The 15,810-nt window shown below is 41.5% G+C and overlaps 1 protein-coding gene and 1 pseudogene across 5 annotated transcripts in view; one reads left to right on the top strand and one right to left on the bottom strand.

The window, feature by feature from the left end:
• The window catches only part of ADAMTS3 (ADAM metallopeptidase with thrombospondin type 1 motif 3), a 316,618-nt gene that overhangs the window by 253,509 nt on the left and 47,299 nt on the right, over positions 1-15,810 (bottom strand). The window lies entirely within an intron of this gene.
• LOC139438047 (small ribosomal subunit protein uS5m pseudogene) lies at positions 372-1,389 on the top strand (annotated as a pseudogene).

Genomic DNA, 15,810 nt, shown 5'->3' with positions numbered 1-15,810 from the left:
ACAATATTTAAAATGCCAAAAATGTTTTTAAAAGGCACTCTGATAAGGTTAAATGCATTTAAAAAGTTCAGAACTTTAACTTCAGGCAACACTAAAAAATAAAGAAATGGCGGCTGCACCAGCCTCGCTGAGTCTCGGCCTGGCTCTGTGGTCTCGCGAGGCCATCACGGCCAAGGCCCGCTGTGTCAAGAGCGACAGTCACCACCGGCTGTGGAGAGAGGCCAGCGCCGCAGACACAGGACGCGGACTTTGGTAGCGGCGGCTGCCTGCCTGCACTGTGCAGCATGCCAGCGGGTCATTTATAGGCCAGGCAGCTTTACCTTACATCTTCGCAACAGCTTCCATGTTAGCTCTTAAGACAGCCCTCAGCAATGCCCTTTGTCATGGCCAGGAGCAGAGACAGCCTTCCTTACACCAGCTTGAGGCATGCTGTGCAGACACAATGCTGTATTTCTTCTCCCAGGAATTTGGTGGGCCAACAATATACTCCCTACAACTTCTTCACTAAATTGACAGCAGAGGAGCTATGGAGAGGATGGAGAGGTGCTTTGGCAGATACTGGTGCTGGAGCAAGAAAAGAAAGAGATGAAAGGAGAAAGAGAAAGGATATGATCAGGGGTCAGGCATTATGGTTTCCTCTGTCCTGGTCTGAATGCCCCTCTTAAGAGAAATGGAGCAGTGCAGTCCATTGCCCAAAGAAGCAAGGAAGAGCAGAAGAAGGTGGAGGCTGACAAGGTGAACAGAGAGAAGAGTGGGACTGGAAAAGGAAGATGAAGATTAAACGGGAGCAAGGTTTGAGGGAAAACATGAAATACTTGGAGCGGCCTCAGCCTTGGCCCCCTCTCACCCTGGAGCCAGTAGAGAAACATATGAGGATTTTGAAACCCAGATACTTGAAGTAAGAAATGTTTTCAGTATGACAGCAAAAAAGGGAAGAAAGTGATCAGTCCTTGTCCTGGTATCTGTGGGGAATGGAAGAGAAGCTGCAAGTTTTGCCACTGGGAAAGCCACTGAACAGATGAATGCTTTCAAAAAAACAAAGAATAAAACAGTTCACTATTAGCGTTACATAGAATGCATGAAGACCCTACAATCTTCCATGATAGTACTTTAACATTTAAGGGAATGCATATCAAGATGAAGAAACAACCCAGAGGTTATAGCCTCTGTCATGGGTCCATCGTAACCACATGCCCACTCACTGGTATCAAAGACATGTACAACATAGTCTTGGGGTCCGTGAACTTGCTCAGTCTTAACCTGGGGCTTTTTCCACTGGCTCTCAGCCAGGAAACTCAACAGCTGGCTGATAAGACTCTCCAGGTTGTGGAATTCCAGGAGGAGTGGGGCCCTCTGCCCATTGTGGTCTCATCCCCCAGGGGGCCTTGAGAAAGGAACCAGAGCCAGACAATGAGTACCAGACACCAGCAGGACTGGGAGGAAGTAAAGGTCGTGCAGGGGAATGACGCACTCACTGTATGTGGTCAGGCTTAAAGACAGCCACCGCTTAGGCTTCCGGCAGGCCTTCAACAGCAGCATCTGGTGCTTCCTTGCCTGGATGGGAGTAACCCTCATACCTTGGAATGTGACTTTTTTTTTAAAGAAAGCCTAACCGTAACTCCTTTACTTACAATAATAAATAATTGTAGCTTTCAATAAAAAGGAAAGAAAAAAAAAATACCCAAGGCTGAGCCAATACCAACGTGATCTAATACTAATTGCTCAACATAATAATTTGCTATTTATTTTAAGTCTTAAACGTATGAATGCCCAGTCTTAACCCCACCAGACAGGCAATAATATATTCCACCTTATTTTCAGACATGGATATTTTATCAAAAGGAATAGAAGAGGATAATGATGCCTAAATTTATTTTATTTTATTTTTTTAAAGATTTAATTACTTTTACTTATTTCTCTCTCCTTACCCCCCTGCCAGTTGTCTGCTCTCTGTGTCCATTCGCTATGTGTCCTTCTGTGTCCGCCTGTATTCTTGTCAGTGGCACCAAGGAATCTGTGTCTCTTTTTGTTGCGTCATCTTGCTGTATCAGCTCTCCGTGGGTGCGGTGCTATTCCTGGGCAGGCTGCACTTTTTTCACACTGGGCATCTCTCCTTGAGGGGCACACTCCTTGCATGTGGGACTCCCTGATATGGGGGACACCCCTGCATGGCAGGGCACTCCTTGCACGCATCAGCACTGTGCATGGGCCAGCTCATCACACGGGTCAGGAGGCCCTGGGTTTGAACCTTGGACCTCCCATGTGATAAGCGGATACCCTGTCCATTGGGCCAAATCAACTTCCCATTGCCTAAATTTAAAAACCTGATTTTTAAGTTTATAGGAGTACTGAGCATTACCTAATAATCTTTCTTAAAGAGTTAAGACCTTACTATTCCAAAAGTTGAATAAGAGAAGAAAAAATAGGCACAGTGTATATTCAACTACATTTGACACATGCATTTAAAGAAAAAAAAGTTCTATTTCCAATGAATTCTGAGATAATTTCTTTATATCGTCACATAGGTACAACAAGTCCAGAATATTTTTTTTCTGAAAAGTACTGTTTCTAGAGTTCTTACCTATTTAAACAATCCACATGAAAGAAAACCTGGGGGACAACATTATCCCACATATTTTACAAGCATGTTATTTTCCAGTTTTATAAAAACCAACTAAACCCAACAGTAAAATTGTATATAAATGTCACTCTCAAATTCAAATGAAATATACCAGAAAACTACCCTGTGTTAGGTAACACGTGAAACAATTCTATATATTACATTAAATTTTAGTTAAGATTAAATTTAAAGACTCTAGATTGAAAACTTTGTAACAGTTTTTTTTAAAAATAGGTACTTGACTCATCTCTGATGCCTGTTAGTTTAAAAAATTAATGAAATTACCAATATGCAACCCACTCAAAAGTGACTCAGTCTGACATTTAATTACTTTCATGCATAATCGTAACAATCTCTAACACATGGCCTGATTATAATTAGATGATCATATTAAAGGATGAAAATATGATTTATAAGGGCAAAGTTTGAATTGCCTGTTTTGTCAAGTACAGTTTAATGAGCTAGGTCTGATTTCTGTAACTTGGTCTACAATCTTTATAAACTGAGTTTAGCCGTATTGGAAAAAATAATAATTTCCCTCTGAAAATTTAATTTATCTCATTTTCAATTGTCAGGAGTCAAAACCTATGGAACCTAATTATTTCCCTTTAAACCTTACTGCCAAAAACTTCAGAGTAATCTTTATTTTCCAGGTGTTTAATTTTGTTATATTCATATACTTGAAAAGATTCCTTTTAGTTTCTTTCACATGGTCTTTGTTCTGATCCCTACTTAAATGACTTAACTGAAATCATCTAAAAAAGTGGTCTCCTTAATTCTTTTCAGAAGTATGTAAGGAGAGAGCTCAACAAAAGGAGAATGGGAAGAAGGAAGAGAAGAGAAGATGGGCAGGCAGAAGGTAAGAAGGTATGCAGGCACCTACAGGCACCTGAGACAGCACTGTCACAGATCTGGTCGTCAGCTTAAAAATAACACATCTTTTTCTAAATAAATATATGTTGATGATGTTCTATGAGTTTTAAGTTGTGAGGAAATGATGATGCCGCATAAGTAACAAAGTATAAAAACTGAACACATTTAAAGAAAATAATAATAGTAGTTAACTTTATTGAATGTTTATCATGTCCAAGTACTATGTGTTTATATAGATTATTTATTGCTCACAGTGACCCAAGAAGGAGGTATTATTATTATCATCATTGTTTTACTGATGAAGAAACTGATATTTAGAATGATTTTTATAGGTTGCATAAGGTGAAACTAGGATTTAGACTACTAAATCCAGAGTCTGTGCCCTTAACGAATATGCTCTCTTCATTGTTATTAAATAAAATTTGCATTGTTAGCTTGACATATTTCCTGAAGTATATAATTGGTATTATACTTCACAACTCACATAAAATACTGAAATGGATAATAATTTTATATTGCCAAACTAAGTATTTGAGTGAGCTGAGGGGAAAGAAAAAATAGAATTACAAATAACAGCACGCTGCCCTGAGACCACTCTGCAGTGTTCTGGAGTTGTAACACATATTAAGTGGGAAACACCCTGGAGAGAGCAGTTGTGAGACCCAGGTTCTTGTCCTTTCTCTGCTGCTAATTAGAAATATGTAACCCTGATTCCATCACTCAGTTTCTCTGGGAATCAGTTTTCTCATCTAGAACACAACAGGTATGGATTCTATACCAGCCAAAGACCCTGAAATCCTGGAAGGACACCCAGGTCTTTCTATTTTCTGATGTGGAACATTCACAGCTCCAGGGTGTTCCAGGCTTCATTCGTGGGAAGGGCATCTGCTCCATGTCACTGAGAATAAAAACCAGTAGAGACTAGGGGTCCCACTCCTACTTAGTTAGGGCACATCGTCCTCCATTGAGAAAGCCCACCTCATTGAGGAACAATTCTCTACTCTAGATAAGCCCTCAGTAAACACATGGATCATATTAAAAACCTGGAAGTAAGCAGTGATCAGATGCTTCTCGCACTATGGAATGCTCTACCATCCCATGTAACTTAGGCAAAACCCTTGTCCTCAAATTTCTCTCTGAAAGTCCACCAATTATTAGGTATGCATCAGATGTTTTTAAAAGAAGAAGAGAACAAAAAGCCACCACTACAACAGGAATTAGGATAACTCAGATAGGAAGAAAGTAGGAATCACTCATTCTTTAATATGGAATTTCTCGATCACCTGATAGAAGTGAAACTTAAAGGAACTTAGAGGAATAAATTCATTTGCTCACCTTCTTTCAGCATTGCTCTCCAAAGGAGAGAAATAGGAAAGTCAAGGTGAGACTTAAGTAAAACTTAAGAACAGAAAAAGTGTGGTCTTTTTCCTTTGCTCATCTCCTTCCTGATGGTCTCTTTCCAGGCAATGCATCATTCTTCACACCCTTCCTGACTTGTGCTTCACATTCACAACCCCATTTCCTGTCCTTTTTCTCAGTCATTCAGTGTCCTTCAGGAGCAAATTTTCCCAATTGCTAATGCTGTAACTAGAGAATATAATATATGCACATGCATAAAGTAATAGTGGAAATTCCAGGTAAAATGACAATGAGCTGCAGAGGTGTTGGGAAGAAGCCTTTATGATCCCCTTAAATACCCTCACGTATCTATGAATAGCACAAATCAAATTCCTCCCCCCCCTTCAAGAAAAACACAGGGGTGCTAGAAGGGCAATGAGGTATCACAAAGAATTTAAGGCTCTGCGATTAACCAGCAGCAGCCCATTTAAGGCTTCACCCAAAGCAGGAAATCACTGCACTGCTCAGTGGCTTCCCTGCACTGGTGCCCAGGCAGCTGGCCAAATTGCTAACCCCTTTCCTGGCCTCTTCTCTGGCCTCGCACAGACAGTATAGTCAATGCTACCCTGGCCCCAAGGTAACCTTGGCTGGCTTGAGAAAAGTTGGCAGAGAAAGTCTAGGGCAGTGCTATTTAAAGCTATAAGCAGCTACTGTGAACGGAGATGAGCTGTTTTAGCAGCAGAGAATAAGGCCGTACACAGATTTTCATTTGCCCTAATGAAATCCATTCACCTGCTGCAGCTAGGCATCCAAAATTAACAGAAAACTGCTCAGTTCCAATTACTAGCATCCATCTATTTACCTCATTTAGCACTTTTTTAGTAGTAAAATTGCTTAGTTTCAAATCCTTAGATTCCATTTTCAGCCTCAAATATACTAATATACACTATTAGTGTATACATTTTTATAATATCCTTGAAATTTTTATTTTTGAGCTTTTTTGTTGGTTTTTAAACAACAGATTGCTGATTCCTATCTGTTTCTATTGCTTTACAGGAGTAAATTCATTTAAGAGAGTTCTAATATTGATGTTGAACTCAATTGAGCGTCAAGATGGCAATGCTTCTTCACTAGTTCATATATGAGACAGGAGATGGAAATGGGGGAGTGGGAGGAGAAACCCATGGTTATGATAAGCACAATATTAAAATGCTATTAAGGAAGATGGAGTTGATCTATATGATATCTATTTAAACATCCAAGTTCACTCCCTTCATTTTGTGAAAGTTACACACAGGGAAATTTAAAAACATCAAAGAAAGAGTTAAACCTTTCACCTTCAAAAGTGGTAACCAGTTTCCCATCCCAACATTCATAACAATTAGTTCATCAATAAATATTTTTTGAACAAGCATTGTAAAACTCTCATGGAACGACTTCTTGTCCTCAATAGAAATCGCTCTTCCTATTTATGTAAAAATAAATTTAAGGTAAATTTGAGATGTGAGTAATGGCTACAAAGAAAATTTAAAAGAGTAATATAAGGTAGATTAACTAAGGTTTCTGCTTTATCTAGAATGGTCAGGAAAATCCTCTTTGAGGAAATGGCATTTGTGATGGTTAGGCTAGTGTGTCTACTCAGCCAGGTAATTGTGCCCAGGTGTTTCATCAAGCAAGCACTGAGCCAACTGTAACATAAGGACATTTATGGGCTTTAGTCATCAGTGAGTTTACTGCATAGATGGCTGATCACATCTGCCTCAACCAGGGAAACTGCCTTCAACAAATGAGTAACATTTTATCCAATCAGTTGAATGCTTTAAAAGCACAAGTGATTTCAGCATTCAAGGAGAATTTCCCAGCTCCTCTTTGGACATCCAACATCTCCTGGAACTCATCAAGGATTTTCAATGGACTTTCTTCAGAGCCCCTGTTGCAGCCTGCCTACAGAACCTGAACTTGTGCATCCCCACAGTCACATGAGAGACGCTTATAAAATTTCATACTATTCACAGATATCTCCTGTTGACTCTGTTTCCCTAGAGAGCCCTGACTAATACAGTTTATAACCAGGAGCGGTTCTTGAGGAAGAGAATCTTAAATATGAGATGTCTGAGGTAGTTCTAGGTGACCTGAAATTGGCTCTCCACTCTAAGGGTACTAATGACTCCCTTTCCAATAATGAAGAGGCCACTAACATTAACACTCCATGATGTGAATTGGCAATGGAGATATGCAAAATAAATAGCAACACTGGATTCCCCTACTTCCAAGCTTATAAAAAGCAAGGATCTGGGTGAGAGTGTTTTCAACACCTTAACAGAGTTTTGTGTAGTCAAAACATATAATGATGTTGGTTGACTACCATTAGACACTCTGCATACAGTTACAAAAGAAAGAAATGAGCTAAAGGCTTCAAATTTACAACTAAATACCACATGAAAGATGTGAAAGTTTCTATGCCTACTCTGAAAGAAAGTCTTGTCTCCTGCAGCCACAGGCTTGAGATATCTGAGAACCAAACTCGACTCTCATTGTACCAGTAGCAGAGTTGCAAAGGAAACTAAAATCTCAACCCCAAAGGGCATCTGCAGTTAAAGTGAAGGCAGTAACTGGAAATGGAAAGGAGTGGAATCCAGAGAACTGAGATGGAGACATATGGGATGATGATTATATCAGTGGGGATATAGGAACCCTAAATTCTGTTGAGACTTTGCCAGATAAAACTATGGTGGTCTGCCCTGTGGAGACCACACCTTGTCAACATTTTATTATCCAGCCTCCAGCCTTCCCCAGGGAGTCTGAACCTCCTTCCAGCCCTGAGGTGGGTATCAGCCAAACTTAAGCCTGCACTGCCCAGCCTCTGGCCTGTATCAGAGAGCCTGGACTTCCAGCCCTGAGGCAGGTACCAGCCCAACTCCAGCAAAAGCACTGCCCAACCTCCACCCTGCCCTGAGGAATCTGCTTTCCAACATCTGCCTGAAGAGATTAATCCTGTCTCACAAGAAGAAAATGCAAACAAATGCCCTGAGGTCAGTAGGTTGCAAAATACTTTTTTTTTTTAAGATTTATTTATTTATTTCTCTCCCCTTCTCCCCGCTGCCCCAACTGTCTGTTCTCTTGTCTATTTGCTGTGTGTTTTCTGTCCACTTCTGTTGTTGTCAGCAGCACGGGAATTTGTGTTTCTTTTTGTTGTGTCATCTTGTTGTGTCAGCTCTCCGTGTGTGCGGTGCCATTCATAGGCAGGCTGAACTTTCTTTCGTGCTGGGTGGCTCTCCTTATGGGGCACACTCCTTGCGCATGGGGCTCCCCTGCGCGGGGACACCTCTGCATGGCCCAGCACTCCTTGTGCGCATCAGCACTATGCATGGGCCAGATCCACACGAGTCAAGGAGGCCCAGGGTTTGAACCCCAGACCTCCCATGTGGTACACCGATGCCCTAACCACTGGGCCAAGTCCACTTCCCAGCAAGACACTTTTAATCCTTCTCCTTACCCACCCTCACCAACACTCTTCTCTTTGAGACCTATTACTAGACTAAAATCACAACAAGCCCCCAAAGGTGAAATACAAAGTATGAACCATGAAGTACAGCATGCTATACTCTGAAAGAACTGCATGAGTTTTCCAACTTATATAAATGGAAATCAGGGGAATATGTGTGGGAATGGGAACTAAGGGTATGGGATAATGGTGGAGGAATATAAAGTTGGATCACACTTAATTTACTGATATGGGTCAATTAAGCAGAAATTCTGGATTCAACAAATTTCTAGCCCCTTTGTAGCTTGAGGGGCTAGAAAGGGCCCTAACAGTTTGTTCAGGTGGCTGATTGAAACATGGACCAAAGATGTCCTAGCACATCTGAGGGTGAGATGCTTGATTTGCCTTGGTATACAGTAGAAGAGGGAATTCAAAGGCTTAGGAGATTGGAATACTGGAATGGATTTACCATTTAAGACCTTCCCATCCACCCCAGGAATGTTCAGAGGACACACCTTTAACCAGGACTGTGAACAATAAACTTGTAAGACTAACTCCATCTTCCCAGAAGAGCTCTGTGGTTGCTCTTCTCTGTAGCCCAGATAATACTGTAGGGAGGGTTGTAATGGAATTAGACTCCTTTAACATTATGAGGAAGATCATACCTCGGTCCAGAAAAGGTCAAGTATCATCTGCAGTTAATCGCCAAAGACAAGGTGGGTGCCACCACCACAATGAAAGGCAGATATAAGGCCGAAGTCAAAACAGACTGAGTCAAATAGTTATGGCATTGGCTAATACATCATGGGGTATCTAGAAGTGAAATAGATGGGAAGTCTACTAAATTTCCTCTGGATCTGTATAAACAGAAGCGTTCTAGGTCAAGTGAACAAAACCCTAACAAAAATCACAGAATCAAGAATCACGGCCCCTTAATCAATTCCCAGACTTGAGACAGTTTACAGACCCAGAGTCCCCTGAATGAGGAGAAGGCCAGGTCCCTTTGGGGAGGGATCTGTTTAACTGCCCAAAATTTATACTGTTAATCTTCCTCCCACCTTTCCCCAAGGAGACCTACAGCCTTTGACCAGAGTAACTGTGCATTGGGGGGGGGAAGGAAATGATCAGGGATTATTAGACACTGGCTCAGAAGTGACATTAATTCCAGGAGACCCAAAACGTCACTGTGGTCCACCAGTCAGAGTAGGGGCTTATGGAAGTCAGGTGAATAATGGAGTTTTAGCTCAGGTCCATCTCACAGTGGGTCCAATGTGTCCCCAAACCTATTCTGTGGTTATTTGCCCAGTTCCACAATGCACAACTGGAATACACATATTCAGTAACTGGCAGAATTCCCATATTGGATCCCTGACTTATAGAGTGAGGGCTATTATAGTTGGAAAGGCCAAGTGGAAGCCACTACAACAACCCCTAACTAGGAAAATAGTGAATCAAAAGCAATACAGGATTCCTGGAATGGATTGCAGATATTAGTACCAACATCAAGGATTTGAAGGATGCAGGGGTGGTGATTCCCACCACATCCTCATTCAACTCTATTTGGCCTGTGCAGAAAACAGATGGATCTTGGAGGATGACGTAGATTATCATAAACTTAACCAGGTAATGACTCCAATTGCAGCTACTGTCCCAGATGTGGTATCACTGCTTGAGCAAATCAGTACAACCTCTGGTACCTAGTATGCAGCTTTTGATCTGGCAAATACTTTTTTCTCAATTGCCATTAGTAAGGACCACCAGAAACAGTCTGCTTTCTGTTGGCAAGGCCAGAAGTATAACTTCACTGTACTGCCTTAGGGGTATATCAACTCTCTAGCCCTATGTTATAATATTGTCCACAGAAACCTTGATCTTCTCTCCCTCCCACAAGACAACACACTGGTCCATTATTTTGATGATATGTTAATAGGACAAAATTAGCAAGAAGTAGCAAAGGCTCTAGACTTATTGGTAAGGCATTTGTGTGAGAAAATATGGGAGATAAATCCAACAAAAATACAGAGGACTTATACTTCAGGGAAATTTCCAGGTGTCCAGGCATGTGAGGCACATCCCTTCTAAAGGATAAACTGTTGCATCTGGCCCCACCTACAAAACAGAGGCATGCTTAGTTGGTCTCTTTGAATTTTGGAGACAACACATTACTCATTCAGGCATGCTACTCTGGCCCATTTAGCAAGTGACCAGAAAAGCTCTGAGTTTTGATTAGGGAAAGGAACAAGAGGAGGTTCTGAGGCAGGTCCAGGCTGTTGTGCAAGCTGCACTACCACTTGGGCCATATGATCTGGCAGATCCAATGGCACTGGAAGATTCTGTGCAAATAGAGATACTATCTGGAGTCTTTGGCAGGCCTCTATAGGAGAATCACAATGCAGACCCTTAGGATTTTGGAGTAAAGCCCTGCCATCCTCTGAAGATAACTACTCTCCTTTAGAGAAACAGCTTTTGGCCTGCTACTCGGCCTTAGTAGAGATTGAATGCTTAACCATGGGCCATCAAGTTACTATGAGACTTGTGTTGCCTGTTATGAGCTAGGTATTGTCAGACCCACCAAACCAGAAAGTTGGGCATGCACAGTAGCAGTCCATAATAGTGGAAGTGGTATAGAAGAGATAGGACTCAAGCAAGTTTTCAGGCACAAATAAGTTACATGAGGAAGTAGTCCAAATGCCTATGGTCACCACCCTTGCCAGGTTACCTTCTTTTTCCCAGCCCACAGCTTTGGCTTCTTGGGGAGTCACTTACAATCAGTTAACTGAGGATGAGAAAACTGGGGCCTGGTTTACAGATGGTTCTGCACAATATGCAGGTACCACCCGAAAGTGGATAGCTGGAGCACTGCAGCCCTTTTCTGCGACATCCCTGAAGGATAGTGGTGAGGGCAAATCTTTCCAGTGGGCAGAACCTCAAGCAGTACACCTGGATATTCATTTTGCTTGGAAGAAGAAATGGCTAAAAGTATATTTGTATACTTATTCATGGGCTTTTGCCAGTGATTTGGCTAGATGGTCAGGGACTTGGAAAGAACATGAGTAGAAAATTGTTGACAAAGAGGTCTGGGGAAGAAGTATGTGGATAGACCTGAGTGGGCAAAAAACATGAAAATAGGTGTCCCACCTGAATGCTTACCAGAAGGTGACTTCACAGAGGAAGAGTTTAATAATCAAGTGGATAAGATGACCTGCCCTGTGGCTAACACTCAGACTCTTTCCCCAGCCACTCCTGTCATTGCACAGTGGGCTCCTGAACTAAGTGGCCATGGAGGTAGGGATGGAGGTTATGCATGATCTCAGCAACATGGACTTTCCCTCACCAAGGCTGACTTGGCCACAGCCACTGCTGAGTGCCCAAACTGCCAACAGCAGAGGCCACACTCAGCCTCTGATATCACACCATTCCCCAGGATGATGAGCCTGCTACCAGATGGCAGGTTTATTACATTGGACCACTTCCACCATGGAAGGGGCAGTGATATATCTAAAATACACACATACTCTGGATCTGGATTTGCATTTCCTGCATACTATGCTTCTTCCAAAAATACCATCCAGGGAATAAATGTCTTATCTACCGCCATGGCATTCCTCATAGCAAAAATGAATTTGTTTTCTTCCCCAAACTTTTCCCTTATCATATGACAAGTTGTATAAGTTTCATGTCATAATATTTAAGGATGTTAGTTTAAGAGTGAATATTACCCAAGGACTTGCACCCTATTCTGTAGGGAATTAATGTGTTTCCGATTGTATGGAGGAAAGTGAACATTGTTAGGTGGAAATATATATGCATGTCTGTTACTGTTTTCACTTAGAGACTAAGCATGGTTTAAGGTAATGTGTATGGTAATGTGTATGCTGAGTTGTCAAGGATGGACTGGAATGGTTAGGCTAACATGTCAACTTGGCCAGGTAACTGTGCCCAGTTGTTTGATCAAGGAAGCACTGGGCTAACTGTAATACAAGGACATTTATGGTCTTTAGTCATCAGCGAGTTGAGGGCACAGATGGCTGATCACATCTACATCAACCAGGGATACTGCCTTCAGCAATGAGTGGCATTTTATTCAATCGGTTGAATGCCTTAGAAGTGGATGTGAGGGAAGCGGACTTGGCCCAGTGGTTAGGGCGTCCATCTACAACATGGGAGGTCTGCAGTTCAAACCCCAGGCCTCCTTGACCCATATGCAGTTGGCTCATGTGCAGTGCTGATGTGCGCAAGGAGTGTCGTGCCACGCAGGGGTGTCCCCACGTAGGGGAGCCCCACGTGCAAGGAGGAAGCCCCACGTGCAAGGAGTGCGCCCCATAAGGAGAGGTGCCCAGCACGAAAGAAAGTTCAGCCGGCCCAGGAATGGCACCGCACACACGGAGAGCTGACACAGCAGGATGATGCAACAAAAAGAAACACAGATTCCCAGTGCTGCTGACAACAACAGAAGCAGACAAAGACGACAACGTGCAAATAGACACAGAGAACAGACAACCGGGATGGGGGGATAAATAAATAAATAAACCTTAAAAAAAAAAAAAGTGGAAGTGATTTCAGTATTCAGGGAGAATTTCCCAGCTCGTCTTTGGACAGCCAATATCTCCCAGAAACTTATCAAGGATCTTTATTGGACTTTCAGCAGAGCCTCTGGTTTTAAGCCTGCCTACAGAACCTGGACTTGTGCATCCCCATGGTCCCATGATAGAGATTTTTATAAAATCTTATATCTTGATTCTGTTTCCTTTAAAAGCCCTGACTAATGCATCATTTTGCACCTGAACACTGTATAGTAAACTCTATTTAAAGAATTACCAAACGATATTCTAAGTAGAAGAAACAGCAGGTCCAAAAGGTCAGTGACAAGAAATGTTTGAATTGTTTGAAAGACAAAAAGGAAAAGTGACTGAATATAGTGAACACATTAAGTAGAGGGAGATGAGATTGGGAAGAAGGCGGAGACTTGATTTTACAGAACAGTGGTTCTCAAAATGTGGCACCACCTGGGAACTTGCTAGAAGCACAAACTTTGAGGACCCTCCACAGACTTAATAAATCAGAAACTCCAGGGTGGCACTCAGCAATCTACATTTCAACAAAAACCCCTATGGTTTCTAATGCTTACTGAGGTTAGCAGCCCCTTGGTTTAACAATGATTCTCAGCCTTAGCTGCATCTTAGAATCATCTAAGAGACATTTAATCTACCAAGGTTGAGACCCAACAGACAAAAACATGAATCTGAATCTCTATGGTTGGGACCTAGGCATCGACAGTTTCTTAAAAGTTCCGCAGGTGATTATGATACACAATAACTATTCAAATCTTTGTAAAAGGCTCTTAATATCATGGTAAGAAGTTTGAAATTTATGGAAAGTTACTGAATGCTTTTAAACAGAGAAAAAATAATCATATTCAGAAAGATCACTCCAGCTCCTGGCCAAACTTAAAAGAGACAAGAGTGGACTCAAAAGACCAACTACAAAGGTCACTATAGTATCTAGGAAAGTGATGATAGTGATTGGAACCACCTTTGTTGCACTGGAAATTTAATAAGTGGATCCAGAACAAATTTTGTAGAATCTCAAGACTTATCTATGAGTATACTGGGAGATATAAGAAAGAAAGGAATCTGGATAAGCCTGGGTTTTTGGTGTGAATAATAGTGACCAATTTTATTGTGTTTTGGGTGGGAAGAGCTCAGAGGTGGCTATCAAGTGTTGACCTTAAATTTGAGAAAGCTAGGCAACATCCAAGTGAAGATGCTGGATAGGCTATACATACAAATCAGGAACTCAGAGGAGAGGTCAAGGCCAGACGTATGGACCTAAGCATCACTGTAAAGATGGTATTTGAAGTCAACAAAGCTGATGAGATCATCTCGAATGAGAATGTAGATTCAGAAAAGGATGGATAATGCACATAGCTAGAGTTCAGGACAGAGCTGTGGCTTGAATTGTGGTTAACCAAAGAGAATGAAGGTCTCTAGACTGTTAAAACACAGGACCATCAAAGTTCTCAAGGCCTATGTCTTGCCCAATGGCACAGCCCACCTTCAGTTCTTGGAACCAAAGTGTCATTAGAAACTTGCAAACACTTCTTAGTGATTACTGATTTCTGAACGACTTATGTATAAACTTCAAGGTTCCACCTGCCTAAATTAAATGTGGAAACTAAGGATCAGACAAGTTAAGTGGCTTGTCCAAGTTCACATAGTTTCTGTATTCAGTCAGAACATGACCTGGGGAGATGACACTCACAGGGGCTTCCAGTGAACATGCAGCTTCCAGGCAAGAGGACTGAGAGGATATTAGAGTTTGTGGCACAGTTCATCCAATCTGGGACTGACAGATGCTGACTCAAACTGGCTGAGATTACGACTGGGCATGGGCCAAAACAGTTTATAAACCAAAAAAAAAAGGCTGAAATTCCTTACTAGAGAAAGCAGATAAACTGGGACAAACTATCACTATCATTACACACAAACAAGACACAGAGAGTTGAGTTACAGAGTCTAGCACTAAAATCTTGTCAAATGCAACCAGAAAACCTGTCAAATATAACAAATGAAGAATTCTCCCAGGGAAATGGCTGAATCAATATAGTAGGCACAATACTCCTATCTTTAGGTAATTTGACTCTTCCCTAATATCCCATCCTGGAAACAGCCCATTCCTACCTTAATATTTTATAGAAATATATATGTAAATATTTATACACATATACATACATATACATTATTTCTCTTTGTCAGTTGTTTTCATAATTTCCACATTTCATTGAAAGTAAAGCTGGCCACTGGGTGGACTGTGGGAGAGTATGGGCTGTGGTGTGGACCATTGACCAAGAGGTGCAGCGGTGCTCAGAGATGTATTCACCAAGTGTAATGAATGTCTCATGATGATGGAGGAGGATGTTGTTATGGGGGAAGGAGTGGAGTGAGGGGGGTGGGGGGGTATATGGGGACCTCATTTTTTTTAATGTAACATTGGAAAAATAAATAAAGACAAAAAAAAGTAAAGCTGAAACATCTCCTAAAACTTTAATAGTAGTTAGGTTCTTTGGAGCATCCAAATACACATGACTTATTCATAGTTAATGGATTAATTTTTTAAAGCAAAAAAATGTATTACCAGAAGTAACCATAAGCCATCATTTAGATAAGTAACACTCGTACACACAATCCCCACTCCAGACCATGATTTGAATAATGATCAGTGCGATGTTTTGATCTCTCCCATAGCCAGGAAAGCACTGCCCACAGGATGGTTTAAAACCGAAACTTTGTTATAGAGTTATAGAACCTTAGTCCCAGAAGGAACCTCAGAAGTGTCTAGTCGAGGATTTCCCAGTTTTAGATGTCTCGATCCTAGGGACCAGTGGAGGCAGGAATAAAGATCTGGGAATGACTCACCGGTTCATAAAGCTAAACAAAATGATGTTTTTCACACAAATAGACCGCACAGGCCTATGAATGATTAAATCTCTTCTAAG

The sequence above is a fragment of the Dasypus novemcinctus genome, chromosome 1 (genome assembly GCF_030445035.2).
Source record: "Dasypus novemcinctus isolate mDasNov1 chromosome 1, mDasNov1.1.hap2, whole genome shotgun sequence".
Classification (NCBI taxonomy): Eukaryota; Metazoa; Chordata; class Mammalia; order Cingulata; family Dasypodidae; genus Dasypus; species Dasypus novemcinctus.
This window is presented reverse-complemented; position numbering and strand designations above follow the sequence as displayed.